This window comes from Ambystoma mexicanum, chromosome 12 (genome assembly GCF_040938575.1).
Source record: "Ambystoma mexicanum isolate Mex_15411 chromosome 12, UKY_AmexF1_1, whole genome shotgun sequence".
NCBI classification, from domain to species: domain Eukaryota; kingdom Metazoa; phylum Chordata; class Amphibia; order Caudata; family Ambystomatidae; genus Ambystoma; species Ambystoma mexicanum.
In genome coordinates this window covers 706006831-706034781 of record NC_090936.1, presented here as the reverse complement: position 1 = coordinate 706034781, position 27951 = coordinate 706006831, and the positions used below count along the sequence as shown (strand labels likewise).

Sequence of the window (27951 nt, the reverse complement as noted above, 5' to 3'; positions counted from 1 at the left end):
TTAAGTGTGGCTCCCTATGGAACTTGAGCAGGAGAAATACTTTCTTTTCAACGGGGGTGGAGAAGGGGATTTTTTGTGTTGATTTCTCCTCTGGAGTGTTGCTGCATGAATGAGACCGGCTAGCAGATTGTTCAGGTCATGGAGAACTTGCACTTTGAGGGAACAAGGTGAACATGGAGAGAGGGGTGAATGAGCAGAGCAGGATCTAGAATGAGATCTTGGTGAGCCAGCTGACTATGAATTGCTGTGTGCTCTTGAATAACTTCTTGAACGTGACCGGCTGTGCTTTTTACGATCCTCAATCAATTTAATTTTATGTCCATTTAGATCTGTTCTGTTTAATTAGTCTATTACAGACTTCATATCAGTATAGGCAGCACATTCAACAACTCCTTCATTCCAGTTGTTTCTGTGGGCATCCACATACGTCACTTCTCCAACCTTCTGCATTAAATCCTTAAGGTCCTGCAAGCTCACTTGAGAAGAGAGATTGTCTTTAATAATCCGGTTCTCAGTACAAACATGGGGGCCATATCTACTTGGTGCACTATTACGGGACTGTCATTTGCTAAACCATGAATGAAAACTGCCACCCATGCTACCTCTGCCACCTCCTCCTCCACCGAAGCCACCTCTCCCTCTGCGATTCCTGGCACCTTCAATTGTAACCCGTTCACAGCAAAGATCTTTTCCATTCAGTTCATAAACTACATCTCCTGCATCTTGATGCTCTTCAAATTCCACAAAGCCAAAGCTGTTCTTCAGATTAATCTCTCAAATACGCCCATATCCTTTGAAGAATTTCTCCACGTCCTATTCTTATGATGGGGACTTAGACACCCAACAAATACTCGACCCTGACACCCACTTATTTTGGATTAGAAGAATCTCTGCCTCTGTTGGGCTAGTCTGTATGTGTCTCGTGGTGCGAAGGTATACATGTTTGTTCCCCATTTATTCAGGCTTCTGCCAGGCTCAGTCAGTCAATCATACATGAATGCATTCATGCAGGCAGACAGCCAAAAAGGCTCGGAAGCATTCAGGCCATTCACTCAAACCAGACACCCATAACACAGAATGTGGATTGGAGTAAGCACCCAGCCTTTCAAAACCCTACATGATGTTCACTCCAGTTTCAGTCAGGACTGGCCAAGGCAGTGTGTCATACAACCAAAGCCAGACACCCATAACACAGAATATGAGTTGACTTCATATTCCATTCATACAGTTCCACCTCAAGGGTGTACCCACATTACACAGCCCCTGGTAAGGCTTGAGTAAGTGTCATAAAACAGAGTGTAGAGGAGCACACCTTTTGTGAATTTGTCCTTATTGTTTTCAACAAGAATTTTTCAATTTAGTAAGTACCTTAGGTGCTCCCAGAGCCAGATCCTGGGCTACAGGATCAAATCTAAACACAGGTTTTTTTTGGGTCACTCTACTACTAAAGTGACCATCGCTCAGTGCACACTTTTGGGCATTAAACAATGCAAAATGAAATTTTATCACGATTCTATTTCAACATATGTTTCTTTAATCATTATAGAAAAAATCATTCTCAAACAAAACTAAAATTAAGCTTACACATTTTCATCAGTAAACTCTTATGTTTGTTCCAAAGAATAGAGTCCATTAACATAACAATTTCATGGTATAGCATTTCCTCATGCTTAGTACTTTTGCAAATACAAAACACATGAATTCTTTCCTTTTTGACTGTTATGACTCTCGTGAAGTGTTAAATGTTCCTGTAAACATAATTCATTTCTCAAATAACACAAGTCTTTTATGTTTTCAGAGTTCATAATATAACTTCTGGCAAAATGCCTTCTTGTTGGTATGACTCTTTAATGCACAATGCACAACGCGTTTCAGGCAATTCTTGCCCTTCATCAGGTGTGGACATGTCTCTTTTTACGTGAATACATTTCTGCAAATTAGATAGATAAATGTTCTGATCAATATGATTCTCTCATTATATTTCAAATATTATTATGCATGTTGGTGTTAATTAAAGGAAAATGTATTAATGACTTTTTCTCTGACCTGGCATACCTGTGACAGTGAGAGTCTTGTCTCCATGATTGAACGTAACTCCTGAAAAGTATCTTGTTGTGCCTGTACTTAATACATTTGTTCAGATGGATCGGGAGATTTTTTGCTCGATCTGTAAGTAAATAGATAGTGTACGTTTTTCTTAGGAGCTGTCCTTTTAACCATGTTAGGTTTTGTACTGGGAACAGTCGCTACTTTTTATAGCGTTGTGTCCCAGTAACAAAACCTGCGTTAGCTAACATTGTCTCATCCTACTTTATGTTATGAAGCTTTTTGATAGTAATTCTCACCTAAGCCGGAGCATTGTGGAAAGCAGTCTTGTACTCTATGGAGTTTGTGTGACCGAGGACGATATGCAGGTTGCTGGATTCTTCTAACTGATGTTACGAATCTTCTCTTCCTGCAATATGATCGATTTCTTGTAAGAACTGTGTTCATGACGAATCTGATGTTTACACACATTGAAGTGGTGTCCGTCATTTCATGCTTTTAAATGTACCTGGATGAATTTTGTTACGAATTTCCAGAGCTTAGCATTCCGCTTGAGTTTTTCCTCATTTCTCTCTCCTATATGTGCCCTCCTTCTTTCCCAGATCGTTTTGCTTTCTTGGCACAGAAGATTCCACTTTACCGAGTGCAGAGTCCCGTAAACGGATTCTTGCTTCCTCGAACTTCACGTTCTACGTTCTTCGGGTCGCTATGGAAACCTTGTTGGCTTTCCTCCAAGGCATTATTCCGTGTTTAGAGGAGGTGACTTAACTTCTGATCTCTGTGGGCGCCATCTTGTAGTGTTCTTTGTATAGCAGTTTTCCATTCCTTTGCACTATACCCGGCTCGGGTGCTCTCCTGGTCTTGAATTTGGATCTTCCCAAACTTGGTCTGATTTAGGACTGCAATGACCCACTGCATTTCTTCAGTCTTCAACTTGGATTCTTTTTATTGGATCACGTCCTGCGTTCTTCAGGTCGTTATGGAAATCATGTTGGCTTTCCTCCATAGTATTACTCTGTGTTTCGAGGCAGCAACTTAACATTTGATCTCTGAGGGCGCCATATTGTAATGTTCTTTGTGTAGCTGTTTCCAATTACTTTACATTATAGCTGGCTCAGATGGTCTCCTGATCTTGAATTTGGAGTACTGAAACTGGTCTGATTTAGGCTTAGCCCGACCTTTTTCTTAAGTTTTTAACGTTGAATTATTTTACAAAAAACAGCTTAGATCCCAGTCTGCATTCATGCCAGTTGGCTTCATGGAGCTAAGTTTTTCTATCCAATAGGTTTCTTTTTGTAGCAACATTTTATTAAGGATGCCTCCCCTTCTTGACACTTTTACTTGTTCCAGAATGATGAATCTTATCTGGGTGATATTATGCCTCTCTTTTTTGAAGTGTTGTGTGACTGGTGATTTGATTGCCCCTGTTCTTATGTGTGATTTATGTTCGGACCATCTTGTTTTTACCTTTCTCTTTGTCATTCCTACATAATATATTCCGCAGGGACATCTTATTCCATATTTTACATTTTTAGAATCACATGTCGAAGAATGTCTCTTGAAAGATTATTCTATGAAGTGGAACATTTGCAGTTCCCTAGGTCTATCAGCACTATGCCAGTTTACGCCCTCTTCTGGGTGATACGCAGCAGTCAGGCTTCCAGTGGTCACAAACAATCCTCCAGACCCTGGGTGACACAACTGGACTGACTCGGCATGAGATGCCCAAGCACTCCTTTCCCCAGGAGCAGGCACACAGGACTGACTTCCAGAGTACTTCTGATGAAGAGCGGCAAGTGCACTGTGATCCCTTATAGTTCAGGAAGAGGTTGCCTAACCAGGTCCTCTCTTGAATCTGTCCTTGGGTCAATTGGTGAGTGGGGGGTCACTAGCTATACACATATGTTCACCATTCACTCAGGGTGAGGCAGGTTCAGTCAGTCAATCATATACAAGTTTATTCATGCAGGCAGGCAGCCAATCAGGCTTACAGGCATTCAGGCCATTCACCCAAACTAGACACCAGTAACACAGAATGTGGATTGGAGAAAGCACCCAGACTTTCAGAACACTACAGTGCATTCATTCCAGTTTCAGCCAGGGCTGGCTCAGGCATTGTGCCACACAACAAAAACCAGACAACCCACAACAGAGAATATGAGTTGACTTCATGCCCCATTCATATAGATCCCATCCAAATGACGTAACCACAATAGACATCCCCTGGTAAGGTTCCAGCAAGTCTGACAAGATGCAGCCCCGGGCCATATGTGGTCTTTTCACCCAACAGCCAGCCAAGGAAAACGGTACACATTCAGGGCTTCTCAGTACTCTGGGAATGAAGGTGTAAAGGCAATAGAAAACAAAAGGCTGCGTTGGCCATCTTGCCTTTGTCCAGGAAGCCATTGATTCCTATGGCTGGACCTGGGTGTCCCAAAATTGAGGACACTCAGGGCCACTGTCAAGTCAGCAAATAGCTGCCACCAGCCCATATTCTGCTCTGTGAACAGCACACAGGTGCCCAAAAACACAAATATGTGTACAACAACCCATGGATGTCATAAGAGTATCCCATGGTTGTTGTTCACTGAAAGGAAAAATGAAGAGATGCACTGCCAGTCATCTTGGCTGGACCCCAGAGGCAGAAAACATACCGAAAACACACACACGGAAGTGATAGAACAAGGACTAGGAGGTCCTGTTCATCCAAAAGTAATTTCCAGCATCACACAAGCACAGATGTAAGTACACGAATGCACTGGTTGTCTAATGAGACATGAAAAGCCAAGTATCAACAAACACATGAAATTGTCTTGCCAAACTGCAGAGAAAGGGGAATTATTTTATTTTAGCATTTTGCAGTTGTTCTTCTCATAGCTGGCAGAAAGTGATTTGCTTGCAAGTTTTCAGACTTTTGAACAATCATGTTTGTGTCCAATACAGACCTCTGTTGTTGCCTGTTAGTGGACTAGCAGGAAGAGGAACATTGTTTGTTAATAAATGCATTGAGAGCAATGAAACAAAATACACCCAATTGCTCTCTGCTATGTCTTTTAACTGTTTCAACATGTTTAGCAACATTCATAATAGCGAGTGTTACTTTATATTGATTCTTGATGTTGCCAGTGGAGCATGATAATAAACGTGAGTATCAACAACGTGTATCACATACAGCACAAGAAGTAGGGACAGTCTTAAGAAAATGAAATACCTTGATTATTGGATGCAAACATGCCCTTGTTTTCCGGTTTATTTTACAATTAACTCCTATGAAAAGTCAACCAGTGGTCAAGATGCTGCAATCTAAGGATAGTCAAAAATCTATAGGTTTCATTGTTAATTTCAACCTTTGGAATTGTTGTGAATTCCTGGTGCTTACCATTAATATGAGGCAATCTGCAACTTAGATTATGCAGAAATGGTAACAGTCTTACAAGGGAGACAGATTTCTAACATGTTTCATACAGGTTGCACTGCATCTGATGTCATGTTGACTCTTCAAGAACAGAATATTTTGTGTGTTGCTTTGATGTGTATACTTGGAGAGTGTGACAAGTTCAACTCTACAATGCTGCTCTTTAAGAAGCAAGTCATTGTAGAGATACAATTGTGCAATGTTTTAGATGGCCATCATATGCCATTATAGTTAGATAAAAGAACAAAGGCACAATTAATTGAATTAGACAATTCAATTTCTAAAACAGCAGGTCGAGAATTGGTTTTGAAACTGCCCATCAATGCACAAGTAGTGTTAAAGAGGAATTTAAATGAAGAAATTGGTCTAGTCATTGGAGCAATGGGAAGAGTGCGTGCATTTCCCACTTATCCTCAAAGTACAAATATTGAACATTTTCTTGTAAATTGTGATTGTGTAGGGGAACCTCATGTGATTTATCAGATCTCTGCACGCTTCATGCTTTTTAAGGATACCTTTGTGAAAAGAGTCCAATTTCCATTGTGCTTTGCATATGCAATTACTATTCATAAATCATAAGGGCTGACTTTAGTAGCAGCACTGATTGACATTGGTCCTAAAGTGTTCAAGGAAGGAATGTCATATCTAGCCTTTTATGTGAAAAAAATATTAAAGGTGTATTTTTAATTAACTTAGATGAATCAAGTTAAAGTGGCAGCTGAAATGTCATGCTTTGAACAATATAACCGATTATGTACACTGTATGCTCCTCACCTTGACTTGATACCTTTTCCTGCCAAGCTTATAGCAAGACAAAAATAATCAACCGTCCAACCTACATTCAAATGAAGTGGTTCCTCTCAACTCTTCAAAAGAAGAGAATCTAGCAGTGTTTAGAAGTCAAACAAATATCATATACTCCCACTGTAGGTTCAGTAATCAGTCAGGAGTTGAATGCTATTTCAATGTAGCTTTGTGCATGTAGTCTCATATAATACCACTGTAGGGTAGACAATAGAGAAACAGTTATATGTGTGTAGTTCTCAAATTATATGTAGAGAATAAACCACACAATACACATTCGCCAATGTCAAACCAAAATGTAGTAGCTGTTGCAAGTGGAAGAAAACATTTCTCTCATAATACACAGGAAGCAAGTCAAGGATTTATTTTTGAGGTCCTAGTGCAGGAAACAGTTAGTGCAGATAGATATGTAGGAATATCTTATGAGTGTAGGCATGAGTGTCTACAATGTTACAAAGAGCAAATTACTTGAGATGTTAAAGAAAGGTTTTTATATGTCCTGTCCCTGATCAGAAAAATGTGAATTCTGCAAAATACAGTTTTTAATCAGTACGTGTTAATAATGATTCAGAGATGTAGTATGGAAGGTTAGGAACTTTAGCATTCTGGTTAAGAATATTGTAACCAGTCAGATTTCTATTTCTAAAATTTACTTATTGAAACAGAAACATCCTATTGAAATGCTGTTTGCTAATACAGCAATCTAATAATACATACACAATGGCTGCATCATGGATCATTGAAGTAGATCATTTGAATCTGGCAATATAGTCCAGTATAATCATAAATCCAAGCCTATCAGATTCTTGAATAATGTTACACTTAGCTCTAAGAGCTAATAATACAAGAATTACTAAACATATGTGTTAGCACAGAACATACATATGGAGAGTATCAATGCATACACATCTGTGGCACATACAGTGAAACTCTAATTATGGGGAAAGAAACACCATGACCAAAAAATGACACTAAGATTACAGTTCATCATCAGGCATAAAAAATGAATGGTCTTTCTGGGGCCTGCTTATTGTCCCATGTATGTGCACCATGAACTCCAGCCAAAGCCTAAGGAAGGTACCTTATGAACACAGCAGAAGGCTAACGTTCTACATATACAGCATGTTTAGGGTATGTTTATCATGTTTTCAACGCCATTTGACGGGATTAAGTCATCTGCTTAAAATGCACACTCTAACTGAACACAAACAACCGCCTGGATGATTTGTGATGTCATCAGTGATGCCATTTGTGATGTCATCTCTGATGTCCTGGGTGTTAGTCTCAGCAGTGCACAGTATGGTAGTGGAGCGAGTTATGGTTGCTTTGCTTAACATTAATTTGACCTTTCTTTGGTTTTTTGATTTTAACTTGCAACTATAGCATCCCTTTAACAATGTTTTTTTCAATTCATTTCGTAGGTTTCGATTAGTACAACCTAAGTATAACATCCCTTTAACAATGTTTTTTCAATGAATTTCAAAGGTTTTTATTAGTGCAACTTATAAATAATGTCCCTTTTAATAAAGGTTTTAGTGAAAATGTTGTATAATGTTACGGCACTGTATATACTTTATTAATAATTCCTCTTTTAATATATATGAAAGAACTATAACCCTCCTTTAACAAACATATATTTTGTAGTGTGTACCGATGTGTCTGATTTTCAACGCAGCATGCTGGCGATGCAAGTCATGGTTCAATTGCCTAAGGCATGGGGCACAACCTTGAGCTCAGCTCCACCAAACCACCACTGTTATCCACTGCACCTATCCTGCATCCTAGTTCACTGTCCACTATACCCCCATATTGTGACCAATGGCCAGTCTCCACAATCTATGGGGCACAGGCTTTGGCCATGCAACATGCCCCAATAAGCAAATCAGAGTAGACATTTGTCTTTGCTGAGGGCCAGGCACACTGCCCAGGCACCAAAGTTATATCACTATTTGTTGTACTTACTTTTTGACAGTTTGCAAAAAATTCAAAACTGGACAAGTTTGCTGCAATCCCGTCTAGCACTCTGGGCTATAGACATGAGCAGAATTTCTATTTCATTCAAATATATCCTCATTTTGAAAAACATTAACTGCATTGCCGGTCCCTAGTGACCATGGCTACTGGCCACATTGTTCAGGGCATTGATTTTGGCAACATTTTGCAAACGTTTGTGCAGATTTGTTAAACAGCACCAAAGTTATTAGCCATTTAAAAATGTTGAGACCACCTCTAATCGTGCACCCCTCTAGACAAAATCCCACCAAACTTTGCAAAAACATTCAAAATCGGTTGTAAAATCTTTTTGCAAACTTGTACAAAGATGTGTCGAATGGCAACAAATTTATAAGCCATTCAAGCATTTTGGGACACCCGCTGTAAATGTGCCCTTTCTTGGTGAAACGGCACCAAACTTTGAAAAATGTCACGCAATTTAATTGAATGGCACCAAAGTTATAAGCCATCCAAAAACTGATTTTCAAAGACTATGGGCCTCATTACACGGTAGGCGGTGAGCCATGGCGCTATTAGCGCCATGGCTCATGCCGGTAAAATACCGGCACCACCTTGGCGGAAAGGGGATTTACCGCCCCATTCCAAGGTTGGAGGGGCGGTAAATCCCCCTTCCGCCATTGCCCTTCCCCATTCCCATTTCTGCCCCATAGGGCTCTATGGGAATGGGGAAGGCGCTAATTACGGCACCGCAATTTTGCGGTGCCGTAATTAGCTCTGAGGTCCCTTAGCGGGTTGGATTTTAACGCCTGCAAAAAGCAGGCGTTAAATCCCCCAACCCGCAAAGGGACCTTGTAGTAAGGTGGTAGGGATTTACCGGTACCGGTATTTTACCGGTACCGGTAAATCCCTACCGCCATCCGTGTAATGAGGCCCTAAATAATGCAGAAATATGCATGGATGTCCTCGAACTTGTGTCAAGTTTGCGAACATCTCAGAAATTTCCCCAGTCATCTGAGATATTTGCAGACTTCTGAGAAGAAAAAACACCAGATTTTCTGGCTTTTTCTGGACATAACCCATCCCATCTTCTTCACCCCTCACATCCCCGAGATTGTTTAATTAGTTTGACAAGTGTAATGTTGTGTTTCTTAATATGTTTTTACAGCAATGTCTGTGGGCTACGGGCACAGTTCCCGAATCTAAAATGGTGTATATTTCAAAAGTGTGGACGCACCTTAAGTTTTTAGTTGAGCAATCAGTGAGTACGTATGATGTCTGTGAATGTTACGTGGCTCCCTGATTGGCCCAAAGGCATCCCCAGAAACTAAACCAGGAGGTGAGTCTGCTGACCGGATGCAGATAAGATATCACTAATGTGTTTGTCTTACATTTTGGGAATTTAAAAAAAATGAACTGGACAGATTAAGACCAAATTTGCAAACACACATTTTTAGGACCAAGCCTCTGCTCCTCATACAAGTTTGGTGCAGATCTGTCCAGCAGCCTTGCTGTCAGCAAACTTTATTTTTCCATTCATGTCTATCCAGATTTCAAACATTTTGGGACCCCGCCATAACTTTACACCACCTTGCTGACCCCACAGAAAACTTTTCAAAATCATTCAGAGGTGGCCATATGCTTTTTTTGCAAAGTTTTATGCACCTTCGTCGAATGGCACCAAAGTTATAAGCCACCCAAAAACTGCACTTCCTATGTGTTCAGCAATTTAACCATAATTGTAGGTCGCTACCGCCAGCCCTGTAATGTAGTGAGACTATTGGGGAACTTGTGGAGCTATTGACAGTACACATGTATACTGTAGACAATAACACACAATGTTTTAGACCCTAATAGTTTCTCCTATTTCTAGGGAGGGAAATAAAGACAATTTTAAATGTGCAATGCAGGGAATCTCAGAGATATTCTTATAAAGATGTTAAGACACATATTTTTCCGTGTATAGGTTACCACGGCCATTCTCATGCTGGAGGATAATCCACAATTAAATACCCTAACTATACTGTGTGCCCGGCCTTTCAGGGTAGGTTATACAGTGTACTTGACCCACATGAATGAACTGCCAATTTTCTTTATATATATATATATGGTTCCCTTCAGCACTTGCAAAAGCATACACCTAAAACATGGGGAATTAGCTTGCTGTAATACCTTTTCTATGTGGGTCCTCTTTGGGTACAATCCCAGACTTAGCGCAGCATTGAAAAAACAAACCTCTATATGGTAAAAAAAAAAAAAACTCAGACACAATGATGGACCATGCACGTCTTTATAGTAGTGCTCTTTGGCATTTATCTGAATTAGTTAAGAAAGGGACAGGATCCACATATGGTTTATAAAAATACAATTAGAAATACTTAAAATAGCATAGGACATTCTTGAACAAGGAAATAGACATTGGAAAAATGCAAGCAGGGAGGTCTCTTCTACCGAGAATAACATGGAGCATTTCCCATTTTATGCATTCCTAGACATCTCAGTAAATGCGGAAAACCACTCTGGTCTTCCACAAAGTAACTTGGCAGGCGATGCAGAGTTATCTGAGCAACTTGGCAAGGCTCTGGGCGATTACATAATCCTGCTAGTGACGAATCGCGCACAAAGAACAAACCTTTATATTCTATTGCATTAAAAGAATGATGTCATACTTTTAAAAATATTGTGCCCATTTTTTCTTTCTTATTCTTACCAAGAGCTTTAGAAGTGCACTGTCTGCACCGCTGACAGCAAGGTCCCTTCACCATAGCACACAGGCGCTGTGCTCTGTGCCTCTGTCAGCCATGGCAGTTCAGTGACACCTGACACACTACTTTCTCTCCTGCAGGCTCTCAGCACAGATGGCAGCCAGGCTCAATCTCAGATTGCCTTCCCCAGCAACCACTGAAAATCCCCAATGTTCCTTTTCCTCTATCAAATCTCCTATTGATACCTCTTTCTCCCTGCAGAAGGCCCCTCCTTCTCTCTTCCACTGCCTTTTAAAATGTCCTTTCTGCCTTCCCACTTTACTTGTATCTCCCTACAGAATGCAAATTATTTCACTAGCCCTGTCTTTGATGTCACCCATGAATCTGCCCTTCCCTAGCATGGCCAGGCCTTCAGTGAGTTTCCAAAAGTCTTTAAGTTTTTTATCACCTTTGTACAAGCATTGATTCTCCAGGCCCAGATGATCATGCAGCATTACCATCCTGCTCTTCCTGCTCAAACAATGAGTTTTCTTTGCTAACTGAATTACGCAGATTCATAATGTCCTGAGCCTCACATGCACACTTCGTGGATCGGTTTGCAATGTGTGCATTTTATTTTCTAAGCCATCATCCACAGTCTTTCAGTATCAAGAGAAATAGAACAAATGTGGACTGGTCAGGGGGAGGAGACAAATATCAAAATTGCATAAAACCCACAAAAGTTAAATAAATTAGAACATGGATAAAACAAGTATTAAATCATCCAAAATGTGAATTAACAACAAAGATGCAAAAAGTGTAATACACACTTCATGACATAGGAATACAATAACATAAAGCCTATTAGGGACTAGTGTTCAATCAGTCAATTATGAAAAAGCTCAGTGGTAAATCACTGTATACAATTCTCAATGAGTTAACAACTTAGATTCAAATACTCTGATAGTGTACAGGGGCATACAGTCTCGACATGTTTCAAATCCTTGTTGTGATAAATACAGAACTTTCTTCAGGAGAAAAAAAACAATTCCTATTCAACAATCAATTTGCATGGACAAAGGACAAGACCTTGAGACAGTTCTTGTTGGGGCGTACAACTCAAAAATTGAGAAGTAGAACGGTGAAACAATACACCTTCAATGTAGCACCAAAGTTGTAGGAGTCCGTGAAAATGGTGAGGAGGCTGCGCCGGGGTCCTAGTGTAGGTGAAGGACGGGTGAACGTGAGGATCCCCCTGTGCCATCCTTTCACACACTCTGAGCAGGGGTGTTGAACGTAGAGCTAATACACAATTATAACTGCACATTCAGTAAGATATATTTTGTTTTGCTATGCAAATAATTTAAAAATAAAACTAGAAAATTGATTAAAAAAATATATGTGTTGAAAGACAAATACCAATGTCATGTTTTGCCTATATTTTAGATTTTGTTTGGCTTTCAATGCAGTCATTACATTCAGTATGTTGTTTTTCAAAATATTGGCACAAAATAGATTCTTAGCTTGAATTGTAAAGTGATACATTTTGTAAATGTTCATGACGGCGTCATTTGGAGCACAATTAAAAGGTTACTTGTTGATCATGAATTTCGCTTGTGGAATTTAAAAGTCTGTCTTTGTATAATGTCAACAGGGCTCCTTGAACAGATGGTCTGTTATTGTAGCCTGCTGTTTCTGAGATTGCACAAGCTATTCGAGTTTGCCTGTGTGAATTTGCACATGGTTTAAAATATGGCAAATATACTCAACACACAATATTGTCTTGGGGTTTAAAACTTTGTAATAAAAACTATGTCAATTGCTTTCCTGGAATGTTGGTAAGGATGATGACTATACACTGCACTCACAAACTGTATTTGATGTAACTGTAATAGTTCTGAGATACAAATGTTAGTTTTGTTTTTGTGCATATTCAAACCGCTGAGGCAAATACATTCTCGTGCGAGTGTGTTGTCTAAAAAGTTCTAAAATAATGTATACTTTGATCATTTCTAATATGGAACAGTGGCGAGGAGGAACTAGTTAAAAATTAAGTAAAATGGTAGTCATAAAAGAAATCCACAATAGTCAGTGTGGGTTCATTTTCAGCAACAAAAGTGGAATACTTCATTTATCCATGAGAGAGATCATTTTACACCAACGGACGGCTCTTTTTGGGATGTAAGATGCGGAGGTGGTTGGGTAGTTTCATTTTTTGCCACATGTGATACTGTATAAATTATTATTATTATTATTATTATTATTATTATTATTATTATTATTATTATTATTAATGTATTTATTGAGTGCGGGCCTAGCTTCTGCTAGCTTCTGGAAGCAATGGAGCACTTTACAATCATAGTGAGACGAATAAGGTTAGGGAGCATAGCAGCAAGGGAGTGTGGATCTAACAACAGGGGACAGAGGTCAACAGTCACTAATGGATCTATAAGTAACCAGTCGAGGAAACAATTGGGATCAGATCACCAAGTCTCAGGTAAAGTGGGGAGGGGACCGTGTAGGGACCTAGTTGTTCGGGAGAAGCCTTTCCCTGACGAGGAGGTTATTTAGCTACTTCCTGAACTGTAGAAACAATGGGGTGAGTCAGATGTTGATGGGGATGCGGTTCCAGAGTCTCGGGGCTTAGAGAGAGAAGGCCTGTCTTCTGTTTTTCTCCTGCCTGTGGCAGAGTTCAAGTCTGCACAAGTCTTTTCTTCTGGTGGATTTTAGCCCTCTGGAGGTACTGAGTTTGTCAGTGAGGTAGATTGAGGGTAGATTGAGGGCTTCAGGGAGACAGACTTGCTGATGTTGCAATGGAATGTGAAAATGATATGGGCTTGCAGCGGGAGCCAGTGAAGTTCGATGAGAGTTGGGGAGATGTGGTCGAATTTGGGGAGTTCTTTCATGAGTCACACTTCAGAATTCAGAACACGTGTTAGGGGAGCCAGGGTAGTTGCCAAAAGGCCATCCAAGAGGGCATTGCCACCATCCACGTGGGAGAGGACCAAGGCTTGGACAGCAGATCTGAATTTGTTTTCTGAGATGAAGGGCTTGAATTTTCACAGGAGAGACAGTTGGTACCAAACCATTTGTATCTTCCTTGCTATGTATTGTTTGAAGGAGAGGTGTCTATCATTGCTGAACCCAAGGGACTTGGCCCAGGTGGCCAGCTGAGTTCTGAAGCCCTTGAGGTGCATATCAGTGAGCCAGGTCTGAATGTCAGGGTGTACAGTGTTGTTGGTCAGCAGTAGGAATTCAGTCTTAGAGGGGTTGAGCTTCAGGTAAGCACTGGACATCCATGACTGTATCGATGAGAGGCAGGCATTGAACCTGTGGATGTCTTCCATTGAGGGTATCTTGAATTAGGGCTGTGTGTCATCTGAGTATTGGTGAAAGTGAATGTTGAATGGAGCAAGGAGGTTTCCAAGTGTTAGGGAGAATTCTCTGTTAAGGCTAATTTCCCAAACCTAGTGAGTCCCCCAGCAGCTTTTTCTGGATTTTTGGGGTTTAATTTTTTTCTCCTGCCAAGAGTGGGACTCTTTTTCTCCCACTCTTAGACATAATTTGAGATATCCTTTGACTTTGTAATGTGTTTAATGGGCTATGGGGTCTTTTACTCCAAAGGGTTTCATGTATTTTTGGTAAGTGTGTTACACAGAACCCTCAGTGTAGTAACACAGGGGTGTCATAGTGACCCCCAAACATAGACTCCATACCCTGGGACTGACTACTGTCTCCCAGGGCATGTAAAGTCACCATTGACTTTACTAGTCTTAAATTGGGAACAGAACCAGTACAAACCAACATATTGTGGAAGTACTGGTAGGGGTAATTAGATTGCCCCTGGGTCTGTTTTTCGAGGGAGCACTGTGCAGTCCCCTCTCATCGAGTTTCTGGCTGGTGGCAGTGGTTATCACGCAAAATATTCCACCGGAATATTTCCTATGGGATTTTCCCATTCATTTTAAACGCACCACTTTTTGGTGCAATGTTAAAGATACCGCCGGGTTATTTATTTAATATTTATTCCCTGATTGGGTCTTTTTACCAGAACTCGGTTTTCAAATGGTGTTTGTGTTCGCCATTGTAACTCCAACCCAAGTCGAGCCCTTTGTTCCACTTTTTTGGCAGGCTTCTCCACAGAACCCTCCAAAAGTGGTGCCACTCTGTCTGGGTCTACAGGATGTGTGGGAGGGGGGTTTAGGCAACCTGGACTGAGTTGCCTCGGCAACTCAAGTCGTACTCTTGTGTGCTTGGCCCAGTAGTGAGCCGCCCGGCTCACCATTTAGCATGTTTGAGTGACAGCTAGGACTGATGAATGGGGGTTTTCTGCATAAAAGCATTGCTTTGGGGACTGGAACTTGAGAAGTCACCACAGGACCTAAAGAATCCGAGGAGGGAGAAGCTGAGCCGACCTGCAACAACGACACCACCGGTGCCGACCTGCAACCGGGATACCACGATTTACCACTACGCGTATAAAAGGGTAGTACCTTTTAACCGGAGAACTCCGCGGCTGGTTTCTTCCTTGGCAGTGCAACGACCTTCAGCTTTCCTCCACGTCGAGATCTCCTCTTCCTCTGGACAACGCCGTGACTCGCACCCGCTGCCAGGAACAACTGCCCCCTCTGGAGGATCCTCTCCATTTTAAAGGTACTGTGTCCGCCTAGCCTCCCTTGCAACGGTCTGTACAGGGTGTCTATTAAATCCTCAACTTACTACCTGGGCTGACCCTAGGCTGGCTAACTGAACTTTTCTGAGCTGAACTAATTCCTTTTTGAACTCTCTGCAACACTTTTTCAAGCCTCTTAAACTGTGTGATCTTGGGCGCATTGGTGCTCTGCTCTCTCTAAGAGGGAGCCTGGCCTCTGAACATTTTGCTCACAAGTAGACTTTGACTTTCCTGCCTTGCTGGGTGCTTCTAAAGTATTAGTGTTGTGTGCTTTTCTAATTTCTGCCTTTTCCCTCCCTTTTTTTGATAACTTATTGGAGTGCCATCTTCAGTTAAGCGCTCACCTCTGTCTGGAAATACGTGGTGTGTACTAAGACTTGTCTAATAAGGAATAAGGGATGTATATATATATATTAATAGTGACTGTGTTTTGAACTTGCTTACAATAATAGTGCTGGAGTGTTTCTCTAAGTGTGTCTTTAAATAAATAATTATATACTTTGCTCCACACGCTCTTGTCAGTGTTTGCTTGTGCTACTGTATTTTGGTACCTATCTTGTATACTCTATATACTGTCTAACTCTTCTTGAGAGAAGTCTGGCTGCTCAGCCACAGCTACCAGGTAAATCTGGGTGGTACAGACTGCTACCAATTGGGTTTACTGCCAACACCTGTAGTCCTAAGCCTTTTGCAGTGGTCCCTAAGGGAACTGCACAGGTTTCTGCCTAACACTGGTGTACAGCGGGTGGATTTGTATTGAGTATACATTTTAGTGTGCTTATAGATACCTTAGTGCAACTAACCACAAAGCTTAGCACTAAAAAGTTTCTTTTCTAACCTGTCAACTATGGAAAGTTATAGTCAAGAGTCCCTTGCTAAAAAAACTGCTGATTGTTTAAGAGTTCTCTGTAAGCATAAGAATCTCCTGACTAAAGGCAAGAAAACAGAGCTAATAGAAAGGTTGTTAGCAAACCAAAGGCTGGACGGTGGTTCAGAGGAACCTACCACTCCAGCAAATGTAGATAACAGTTATGATATTGATCCTAGTATTGATAATCTTGAGTCAGAAGCAGAAGAGGAGGGTGAAGATGATGTAGTTGTCCCCCCTAGGCCTCTACCTGCTCTGCCAGTTGTACCTACTGGACCTTTGCCAGGTCCCACATTTAGTCCCCAATATCTGGAACTGGAGAAAATGAAACTGGAATTGGAGTTTAGGAAACGTAATACTCAGGCAGAACAAAGACAGCAAGAACTGAATCAAGAACTAAGGCTCAGGGAAATGGAGCTCAAGCATGAGTTAGCGATGAAGAAATTGTCTGTTGAAAATGCTTCTCTCTCCGGATCCTCTAGGAGTTTCAGTCCCAAAAGACCCCGGATGCCTAAAGAGCTTGTGGGTATGTATGAGCCTAAGTTGGATGTGTTGGATTGGCTGAGTTTGTTTGAGTATAATCATGGGCTCCAGAACATTACATGAAATTAGTTACTTTCCTGGTTGTTCTCTAGGCTCCCCCCTTTTGCAACGGATGTGGTAATGGAGTTGGGGGAGGAGGATAAGAAGGATTATGAATGTGTAAAGTTAGCTTTGATAGCTAGATTTGGGAAGACCCCTTCCCAGTACCTTAAGAGGTTTAGGACCCTCAAAAAGCATGATGGTACCCCTTGGGCTACCTGGGTGAGTGAAGGTTTGAAGAACTTAGAGGGATGGATTAAGGGTTAAAAGGTGAACACTTATGAGGGAATGAACAATCTTGTGCTGTTGGAGTCAATTTATGATGCCTGCTCTCCTGAGCTCAGACAGCACTTGGCTGATTCAAAGGAATTAGATTCCAGAAAACTAGCTAAGGCTGCTGACTTGTCGGTTGCCAACAGGGCTACTCACAAGGACTCTCGGGTAACTCAGAAAAAGGATGAGGGGAAACAGCCAAAAAAGGACTCCAAAGAGAATTCTAATAATTCCAATCCCAAAGACGGCCCCAAACAAAACAATAAGGGTAAGCCACAAGGGAAACCAAATCAGCTAGTGCACCTTCTGGTGCCAAACCAGACGGAGGTCAGAGAAAGCCACCATTCCAGAAAGCATTTGGTAAATGCTATGTTTGTGGCACGCCTGACCATGTGAAAGGGGATCCCAGATGCAAGGGTAAACCTTCAGGGGTCCACACTGTCTCCTTAGCCTTCGCTACAGAGGAGGAAGTACAGATGGCCAGTGGAAACTTTCTGTTACTAGCTGATGAACCCATTGGAGTCTCAGCTAGTGTTTCCTAGGTGTCTCTGGGGTTGTGGGAACAACAGAATTTAGATGTATATAATTCTATCCCAGATAATACTAAAGAGTATTATAAGGACAGTGTCCAGGTGAATGGTCAGGAGACTCCTGCATAGGGTACACTGGGGCCAGCATAACTGTGGCGGATAAATCATTTTTTCAGGCAGAGGATGTTGCTAAGGCACCCAAACGCCTCACCAAGTTAGCTGGAGGGCCTGTGCAGATGCTTCCCTAGTTACCAGTTCTCATCCAGTGTAATGACATGACTATGAAGATACCTGTCAGCATACAAAGTGAGGTGCCAGGAAGGGTTCTGTTGGGTAATGACCTGAAGACTCTTGGAGTAGTGTCACATACCCCCGGACCTCCTAGTAAAAGGTTACAGGAGCTCACCAGACCTGCAAGGGAGAGAACCATGAGAGGAACTCCCAAGGAGATGATGAAGAAGGATATCACTCCTACTCCACTGGAGTTACAACTTGTTATCTCGGAACAACAAGAAGCAAAGGGTAAACCCAAGACTTCTAGGAAACAGCCAGCAGCAAGCACTCCAGTGCTTCCAACAAGGACTTCCCCTAGGTTGTCCAAAGTTACACCTGTAACTCCACCTCCAGCTGAGGCTGAGAGGGAGGTACAACCCTGTGTGGTTGAACTAGACTTTGAAGAGGAGCTAGTGAAAGGCCAAGAACTCATTGGAGATCTGGATCCTGTTGACTATGCTGTGCTGCAGTCTTTACTGGAAGAAGGTGGACCCAACAGGGCAGACTTCAGTAAGGGACAGAGAGAATGTCCAACTCTGGAAGGTCTTCGCCAACAGGCAGCTTCTCAGGCTGATGGGCAAGAGCCTGTGAAGTATAGGTTGCACTGGGAAGATGGCCTCTTCTACAGTGAACCAACTGAGCCTGCACCTGGAGACTACAAGCGGCTTGTAGTACCTCAAGAAAACAGACAACAGTTCTTGCAACTGGCCCATGAGATTCCTTGGGTTGGTCACTTGAGTTTAAAGAAGACCAAGGAAAGGCTCTCACTCTACTTTTATTGGCCAAAAATGGGGGCTGAGGTAGATAGGTTTTGCAAGAGCCGCCACACCTGCCAAATTTCTGGTAAGGTTGGTTCTAAGAATGTGGCACCTTTAGTGCCTCTCCCAGTTGTGGGAGTCCCATTTGAGAGGGTAGGGATTGACATTGTTGGTCCCCTTGATCCTCCAACCTCCTCAGGCAACAGGTTTATCCTTGTTGTAGTAGACCATGCTACTAGATACCCTGAGGCAATTCCTATGAGGACTGTTACAGCTCAGGCTGTGGCTAAGGCCCTCCTTAGTATTTTTACCAGGGTTGGGTTTCATAAGGAAGTAATCTCTGACAGGGGGTCAAATTTTATGTCCCACTACATGAAAGCCATGTGGAAAACCTGTGGAGTTACTTACAAGTTCTCTACCGCCTACCACCCTCAGACAAACGGGTTGGTAGAAAGGTTCAACAGAACCATGAAGAGCATGATTAGTGCTTTGGAAGATCCCCTTAAACGAAAATCGGACCTTTTACTGCCTTGCCTTCTCTTTGCTTATAGAGAAGTCCCTCAGGAGGGAGTAGGTTAGTCTCCCTTTGAACTTCTTTATGGCCATTCAGTCAGAGGTCCATTGGCCCTGATTAAGGAGGGGTTGGAAAGTGCTCCTTCCCCTAACCAGTCAGAGTGACTGACTATGTGATAGGTCTCCGGAGGAGAATGTCACACATGATGGCAGAAGCTAGTGATAACCTGAAAGCTGGGCAAGCTTTGGCCAAGCATTGGCATGATCAAAAGGCTAACATGATTGCATTCACTCAAGACCAGCTAGTTCTAGTTATGATCCCCACAAGGCACAGGGCCTTGCAAGATATATGGATGGGACTCTTCAAGGTTGTGGGTAAACTTGGAGAGGTGAACTATCTGGTGGACTTGGGCAATCCCAAGGAGGCTCCCAGAGTCTTCCACACCAACCGACTAAAGGCGTATGTCTCCAGGCCTGAAGTAGGAGCCTTGCTTCTAGCTTCAACAGAAGAGGAAGAAGAGAGTGAAGCTCTCCCTGATCTCCTCAGAAGTTTACCCTTGGATGAAAAGATTGAAGGAATAAATCTCTCTTCAAATCTGACACCTGAGTAACAAGAAGAGTGCAAATCTATGTTAAATCAGTTTGCCTTCTTGTTCTCACTTTCACCAGGCTTGACCCCTTGGGGACAGGATGATATACTCACTGGTGACTGTCTGCCAGTCAAAAGCAGAGGATATAGAATGTCAGAAAATGTAAGTACCCACATCAAAGGGGAGGTCAAGAAGATGCTTGATCTCGGGGTAATAGAGCCCTCTACCAGTCCCTGGTCTAGCCCAGTTGTGTTAGTACCAAAGGCAGCATCCAAAGAATTGAGATTCTGTGTGGATTATAGAGCTCTTAATGCAGTCACCAAGACTGATGCCCACCCTTTGCCAAGGACAGATGAGTTGGTGGATAGACTTGTTTCAGCCAAGTTCCTCAGCACATTTGACCTTACGTCAGGCTATTGGCAAATAGCCCTGACAGACCATGACAAGGAGAAAACTGCATGTTCTACCCCAGTTGGCTTATACCAATTTAAGGTTATGCCTTTTGGACTGAAAAATGCACCTGCAACATTCCAAAGGATGGTAAATCAGGTTCTGGCTGGGATAGAGGACTGCTGCATGGCATACTTGTATAACATTGCAGTATTCAGCCAATCCTGGGAAGAGCATATTAACCACCTAGGACATGTTTTGCTGGCTCTTGGACAGGCCAATCTGACCATAAAGGCAGGTAAATGCCAGATTGGTCAGAGTAAGGTGGTCTACCTCGGGCATGAGGTAGGAGGTGGAGAAATAAGGCCTTTGCTCAGTAAAGGTGAAGCTGTGCAAAATTGGACACCTACTACTCAAACCCAGGTGAGAGCCTTCCTAGGCCTCACTGGGTATTACAGGAATTTCATAGAGAACTATGAGCCCATAGCTTCTCCACTGAATGTAATCTCCTCTCCAAAATTCCCTAAGAAGGTCAAATGGAATGAGGAGTGCAATCAGGCCTTTGAAAACCTGAAGAAAGCTCTGTGCCAAGCACCAGTATTGAGAGCTCCTGACTATCACCAAACTTTCATTGTGTAGACAGATGCTTCTAATGTATGTATAGGTGCAGTCCTTAGCCAACTGGATGAGAAAGGTAGGGAACACCCCATTTGCTTCATCAGCAGAAAGCTGAAGGATCCTCAGACGAAGTGGGCAACAATTGAAAGAGAATGTTTTGCTATTGTGTGGGCACTGAAGAAGTTTAGGCCATACTTGTATGGTTCTACTTTTGTCATTCAGACTGACCACCAACCCTTGAGATGGTTGATGCAAATGAAGGGGAAAAAGCAAAACTATTGAGATGGTCAATCTGCCTGCAAGGGTTTGATTTCACCATTGAGCACAGGTCAGGGTGTCACCACCAAAATGCTGATGGTCTCTCTAGGATGTATGTCATCGGCCAGAGGTATGAGACTCATCCAGGAGTGGATTAAATCCTCCTGTCCCTTAGTCTGGGGGGGCGAGTGTTAGGGAGAATTCTCTGTTAAGGCTAATTTCCCAAACCTAGTGAGTCCCCCAGCAGCTTTTGCCGGATTTTTGGGGTTTAATTGTTTCTCCTGCTAAGAGTGAGACTCTTTGTCTCCCACTCTTAGACATGATTTGAGACATCCTTTGACTTTGTAATGTGTTTAATGGGCTATGGGGTCGTTTACCCCATAGGGTTTCATGTATTTTTGGTAAGTGTGTTACACAGCACGCTCAGTGCAGTAACACAGGGGTGTCATAGTGACCCCCAAACACAGACTCCATACCCTGGGACTGACTACTGTCTCCCAGGGCATGTAAAGTCACCATTGACTTCACTAGTCTTAAATTGGGAACAGAACCGGTACAAACCATCATATTGTGGAAGTACTGGTAGGGGTAATTAGATTGTCCCTGGGTCTGTTTTTCGAGGGGGCACTGTGCAGTCCCCCCTTGTCGAGTTTCTGGCTGGTGGCAGTGGTTACCACGCAAAATATTCCACCAGAATATTTCCTATGGGATTTTCCCATTCATTTTAAACGCACCACTTTTTGGTGCAATGTTAAAGATACCGCAGGGTTATTTATTTAATATTTATTCCCCGGTTGGGTCTTTTTGCCAGAACTTGGTTTTAAAATGGTGTTTGTGTTCGCCTCTGTAACTCCAACCCAAGTCGAGCCCTTTGTTCCACTTTTTGGCGGGCTTCTCCACAGAAGCCTCCAAAAGTGGTGCCACTCTGTCTGGGTCTACAGGATGTGTGGGAGGGGGGTTTAGGCACCCTGGACTGAGTTGCCTCCTCAGCAACTCAAGTCGCACTCTTGTGTGATTGGCCCAGTGGTGAGCCGCCCGGCTCACCACTTAGCATGTTTGAGTGACAGCTAGAACTGATGAATGGGGGTTTTCTGCATAAAAGCAGGGCTTTGGGGACTGAAACTTGAGAAGTCACCACAGGACCTAAAAAATCCGAGGAGGGAGAAGCTGAGCCGACCTGCAACAACGACACCACCGGTGGAGCCCTGCTGAACCGTCTCACCACTTTTCCCGACCACAGAGAAGATCTTCATTCCGAAGAGTCTTCTTCCTTTGACTGGTGGGGATAACCAGTTTGCCCGCCTTTTCCCCTTCCCGGATAATCTCGTGGCTGCCTTGCCTGTGCCAAGCACCCCGGCAACTGGGATACCACGATTTACCACTACCGTGAATAAAAGGGTAGTACCTTTTTTAACCAGAGAACTCCGCGGCTGGTTTCTTCCCTGGCAGTGCAACGACCTTCAGCTTTCCTCCACGTCGCAATCTTCTCTTCCTCTGGACGATGCCGCAACTTGCACCCGCTGCCAGGAACAATTGCCCCCGCTGGAGGATCCTCTCCATTTTAAAGGTACTGTGTCTGCCTAGCCTCCCTTGCAGCGGTCTGTACGGGGTGTCTATTAAATCCTCGACTTACTACCTGGGCTGACCCTAAGCTGGCTAACTGAACTTTTCTGAGCTGAACTAATTCCTTTTTGAACTCTCTGCAAGACTTTTTCAAGCCTCTTAAACTGTGTGATCTTGGGCACATTGGTGCTCTGCTCTCTCTAAAAGGGAGCCTGGTCTCTGAACGTTTTGCTCACAAGTAGACTTTGACTTTCCTGCCTTGGTGGGTGCTTCTAAAGTATTAGTGTTGTGTGCTTTTCTAATTTCTGCCTTTTCGCTCCCTTTTTTTGATAACTTTTTGGAGTGCCATCTTCAGTTAAGCGCTCACCTCTGTCTGGAAATAAGTGGTGTTAACTAAGACTTGTCTAATAAGGAATCAGGGATGCATATATATTAATAGTGACTGTGTTTTGAACTTGCTTACAATGATAGTGCTGGAGTCTTTCTATAAGTGTGTCTTTAAATAGATAATTGTATACTTTGATACCAAAGCTCTGGTCAGTGTTTGCTTGTGCTACTGTATTTTATTACCTATCTTGTATACGCTATATACTGTCTAACTCTTCTTGAGAGAAGTCTTGCTGCTCAGCCAGAGCTACCAGGTAAATCTGGGTGGTACAGACTGCTACCAATTGGGTTTACTGCCAACACCTGAAGTCCTAAGCCTTTTGCAGTGGTCCCTAAGGGAACTGCACAGGTTTCTGCCTAACAGCAAGCAGTTACATGTAAAGATTGAAAATCACAGGGGAGAGGATGGATCCTTGCGGGACTCCACAGGAGATGGGTAGAGATGGCGATCTGTAGGAATCCATTTGTACAAACCGGTGGCAAATATCAATGTGCGATTTGAACCAGCTGAGGACGATCTTGGTGATGTAAGTGCCGGTGAGTGTCTGGTGATCTTCTATGCCAAAGGCTGCTGAGAGGTTATGGAGGAGGCAAGGATGGCCATCATCAATGATTTTAAGGGAATTGTCAATCAGCTTTATGGTAGCTGTTTCAGTACAGCACCTGGGTCTAAAGCCAGATTGATAGGCCTGAAAGAGGTTGTTTGCTTCGTTGTGTTGGAGGAGTTGCGTGGCTACTGCTTTCTCAAGGATTTTACCTAGGAAAGGAAAATGGGTGTTGGGGTGGTAGTTGCTGAGGCTCTCAGGGTTCAGTGATGGTTTCTTGAGAAGCAGGAGGAAATGTCCGGTCTTGAGGGTTGAGTGGAAGGTGTTCCATAAGTTAGGGATCTGTTGATGATTGTCAGTAAAGGGAGGAGTGCTTCAGTTGGAAGTGTCTTGTGTATTTAGCAGGGAACCTATCGTCTGCATATGATGTGACCTTGCGGGATGCTAGAATGGCAGTAAGGTCTTCCATAGTGAGCATCTTGCAAGTTGCCTATGTGGGCTGGTTTTGCAAGATGGGATGTGTAGCGTGCTGTCAGATTTAGGGTTGGCATATATGTTTTGACAAATCATGCTTTTCCAATTTTTCTTCTATAAATCATCTATTTCTTTTGCATCACAAATAATATGTATGAAAGTTCAAACCTTCAAAATCATGGGTCAGTTATTGTGTGTTCAAAATCATTGAGTGTTCCACCCTTCCCCTATGCCCTCTACCCCCTTACCCTGTCTCCTTCCCTTCCCCTCAGCCCTTTTACTCCCTAGAAAGACACTTCCTACCATCCTTCATCCCCCTCCCATGTGTCGCCAAGTCCCATCTCCCACCTGCAAAAGCCTATCCCAGATTAAACCATTTCACCCATTTTTTTTTAACCTTTTGGGGGTACCCTCTGTCCCTGTATACCCTCTTCTCTAGCTCTGCACAAATGTTCATTTCCTCCAGCCATTGTTGGATTCTGGGAGGTGCAGGGGTACACCATTATTTTCCCAACATATTTTTGCCCAGAGCAGTGTTTTGTCCCCAGCACTGAAGCCTGATTCTCCCCATACATTTAGCGGTATCAGCTTGGGGCAGTCAGGTATTGATCCCCCACTACCCAGCCATTTTACCTCTCACCTTGTCCCAGAAGGAATTTTTCATGAGGCACTCCCAGACCAAGTGATAAAAGAATCCCACTCCCTTCTTGCACTTCAGACACAGGGGGTAGGTCCCATGTTTCCCGCCCTTCTCAGGATATTGCGTGCTGTAAGTGAATATATGTGGATCGGACACCCTCTGTCAATTTGTAGCGTTCCTGCAATTGTAGGAAATGTGTGAGTTGGTTTTGTATAACATGTTGTGCAGGGTTCCATGTGATTTTATAGAAAAAAAATGTTCACAGGAAAATGTTCAACAAAACAAAAACAGCAAAATATACTGAATGTTTTATTTATTTTGTATCCCACATTTCCCTAAAAGTATAACCCCCCCATTCCCCTCCCCACATGTTTTAATTCCTTACCCCACCCCCATACATAATGTTATTAAAAATGCAGTTTTTTCGCTGTTTTTGTTTCATTGAAATTATTTTTCATTGTTATCTCTTCAATGATATCACTGGATACCTTTCTCTGGATGTGTGATGACTCTCTCCTGCCACCTCTGCTGTTTACCTTATTTCTGGACTTCCGCCTAGTCTACATTACCCCATGCAGATGAATCTTTAGTCACCACACCTCCGACCCCATTGCCTTCAGAGCAGCTCTCCTAGAATCCAGTACACTGGCCCCTGATCTAGAGGGCTTGTGCTCTGCCCTGCTGCCATATATCACCTGTAGGGGGAAAAAGAGCCCATCTCACCGAGTTCCTGTTCTATGTGCAGCCCTCCTTTCCTATCAAACAACCACTCATTAAACACCACTAACTGGGAATCCAAATAATAGTGTTGTACATTCGGGACACCCAGGCCCCAGTTCCACACCGATGTAGACATCATTGGCAACACTATCCTTGGGGCTTTCACTCCTCATATGATCACCCTCTGCATCCCCTCAATGGTCCGGAAAACCCCACGGGGAACCCTAGCTGGAGCATTTTGGAGGACATATAGGAGCCTCGGTAACATCATCATCTTGAATACATTTTCTCTCCTGACAAAGGATAGCGGCAGCATCGCCCAGTGTTTTGCATCACTTCTCTGATGGTCTAGTACTGTGTGCAAATTATTCTTGAAAAACTGTTATCTCCCTACTCCTGCCTTGATAGCCAAATATTTAAAGGAAGACCATCTGCGCCCCCTTCCTTAACTGGCTTTAGAAGTGATTTCTCCAAGTTGATTCTAAGCCCACTGGCCTCTCCAAAGTCTTGGAAGACATCCATGATCTGAAGCCCTGTATGCATGGATTCTTCAGGAATATAAGTACATTGGGCCTCATTACAACCCAGGCGATAAATTCCCAACTTTACCACCATGGTGTAAACTCTGTTTACACCATGGTGGATGGCGGATTTACCGCCCCATTCCAAGGTGAGTGGGGCGGTAAATCCCCATTCCCCATTTACCCTTCCCCATTCCCATTTTTGCCCCATAGGGCATAATGGGAGTGGGGAAGGCACTAATTACGGCACCTTAAATTACGGTGCCATAATTAGCACCAAGGCGGGTTAGCAAAATGGTAATCAGGCGTTAAGGGTTAACGGCGCCGACGGCGCCGTTAAACCCTTAACACCTGGGTTGTAATGAGGCCCATTGTCTGCATATAGCAAAACCCAGTATCCCGCTCTGGCTTCTCAAAACTCTATATCTGGCAGTCTGAACAAACTTGTGTGACCAAGGGCTCCATGGCACACAAGAAAAGCAATGGCAAGAGTGGGCAGCCCTGTCTAGTCCCCTGCTGAAGCAGGAAGCTACCAGAGGTCCATCCGTTCACCTTTACCCTCATCTCAGGGTTTTTTATAACTGCTTCACCCATCCAACAAACCTAGGCCCGAACTCAAATGTATCCATTACCACCAATAGGTACTCCCACCCCACTGAGTCAAATTCCTTCTCAGCATCTATCGCCATGAGTGCTTGTGGGAACACATCCAGCACATTATGCATGTGTCTAATGTGCATTCTAGTCACCCTTATCTGGCATGAACCCGCACTGATCAGGATGTATTAATTCACCCATTAGAGACAGCATTTTATTAGCCAGAACTTTTGCAAAGATTTTCGCCTCCCTGTTAATTAACAATATTGGGCGGTATGTGCCAAATTGATCTGTGGGTCTCTTCTTTTAATGTATCCCCACCACCAGGGCTTGAAGGAGATCTGCCAGTAGTGTACCATCTTCCAAACCCCCCAGGAACATTTCCCTCATTTCCTCTGCTGGCCCCTGTTTTACGAGCCTCCAGAAGTCTGCAGGGAATGCGTTCGGCCACAGCAAGTTGCATGCCTTTAGCTGTGACATGGCCACTTCAATCTAATGCTGAGGGTGCATACACACATATGAATCACACTGGTTCCCCCCATAGTTGTCCACTCAAAAGAGTTGCCTCTCCCCCTCGGTCTCCATGTATCACACCTCTAAGTGTAGTGACTTCTTCACCAGGACTTCTTCACCTCTTGTGAATCCTGCATGCTCCATTATCGAGTACCGACTGCTCCCCAAGAACCTGCACGCTCTTGCAATCATATGCATCTCTTGTAACATCATATTATCCGCTTGCTGAAGTGCTAGGTATTTTGCTCCTAAGCATCGTTTAACCTTGTCCAGCAACCCATCAACATTCCATATCATACAGCTCAATGACACTGGCCTTGTTCTCTCCTCTGTCACCATTCAAAGTCATGAGATCACATAACAGTGTCGGACACAGCAAGACAATTCCCCTCCCATTCCCAATGGAATTACATTAGTAGAATAGCAATGACCTGTATTAAACTATTAACTGCCTCCCTGGCGCCTTCCCCTGCCCTACGCTTCCCCTCAACTTGAAGCATCTGTCATCCCAAAACAAGAAATCAGACTATGATCATCCCAGCCCACCAGCTGGTGATCCGGGGGTGTGCTGAACACAGTGCCTCTCCAGCTCCGCTCCTGCTGTATGTCTCTTGTGTGCCATGCTTGTTTCCGGTCACCCCGGCTCAGGCAATACCTCAGGTTGGAAGACTCACTTGATGATAGTTCATCTTTTTCCTTATCTGAGCCATCAACTTGGCTCACTCTGCTCAGTGGCCTTTTGTTTGTTTCCATATGCTTAGGCCCTC

General features: G+C 43.2%; 1 pseudogene; it reads right to left on the bottom strand.

Annotated features, from left to right (window-relative positions):
• LOC138514663 (serine/arginine-rich splicing factor 5 pseudogene) lies at window positions 1–27937 on the bottom strand (annotated as a pseudogene).
• Between the last annotated feature and the right edge of the window lie 14 nt (window positions 27938–27951).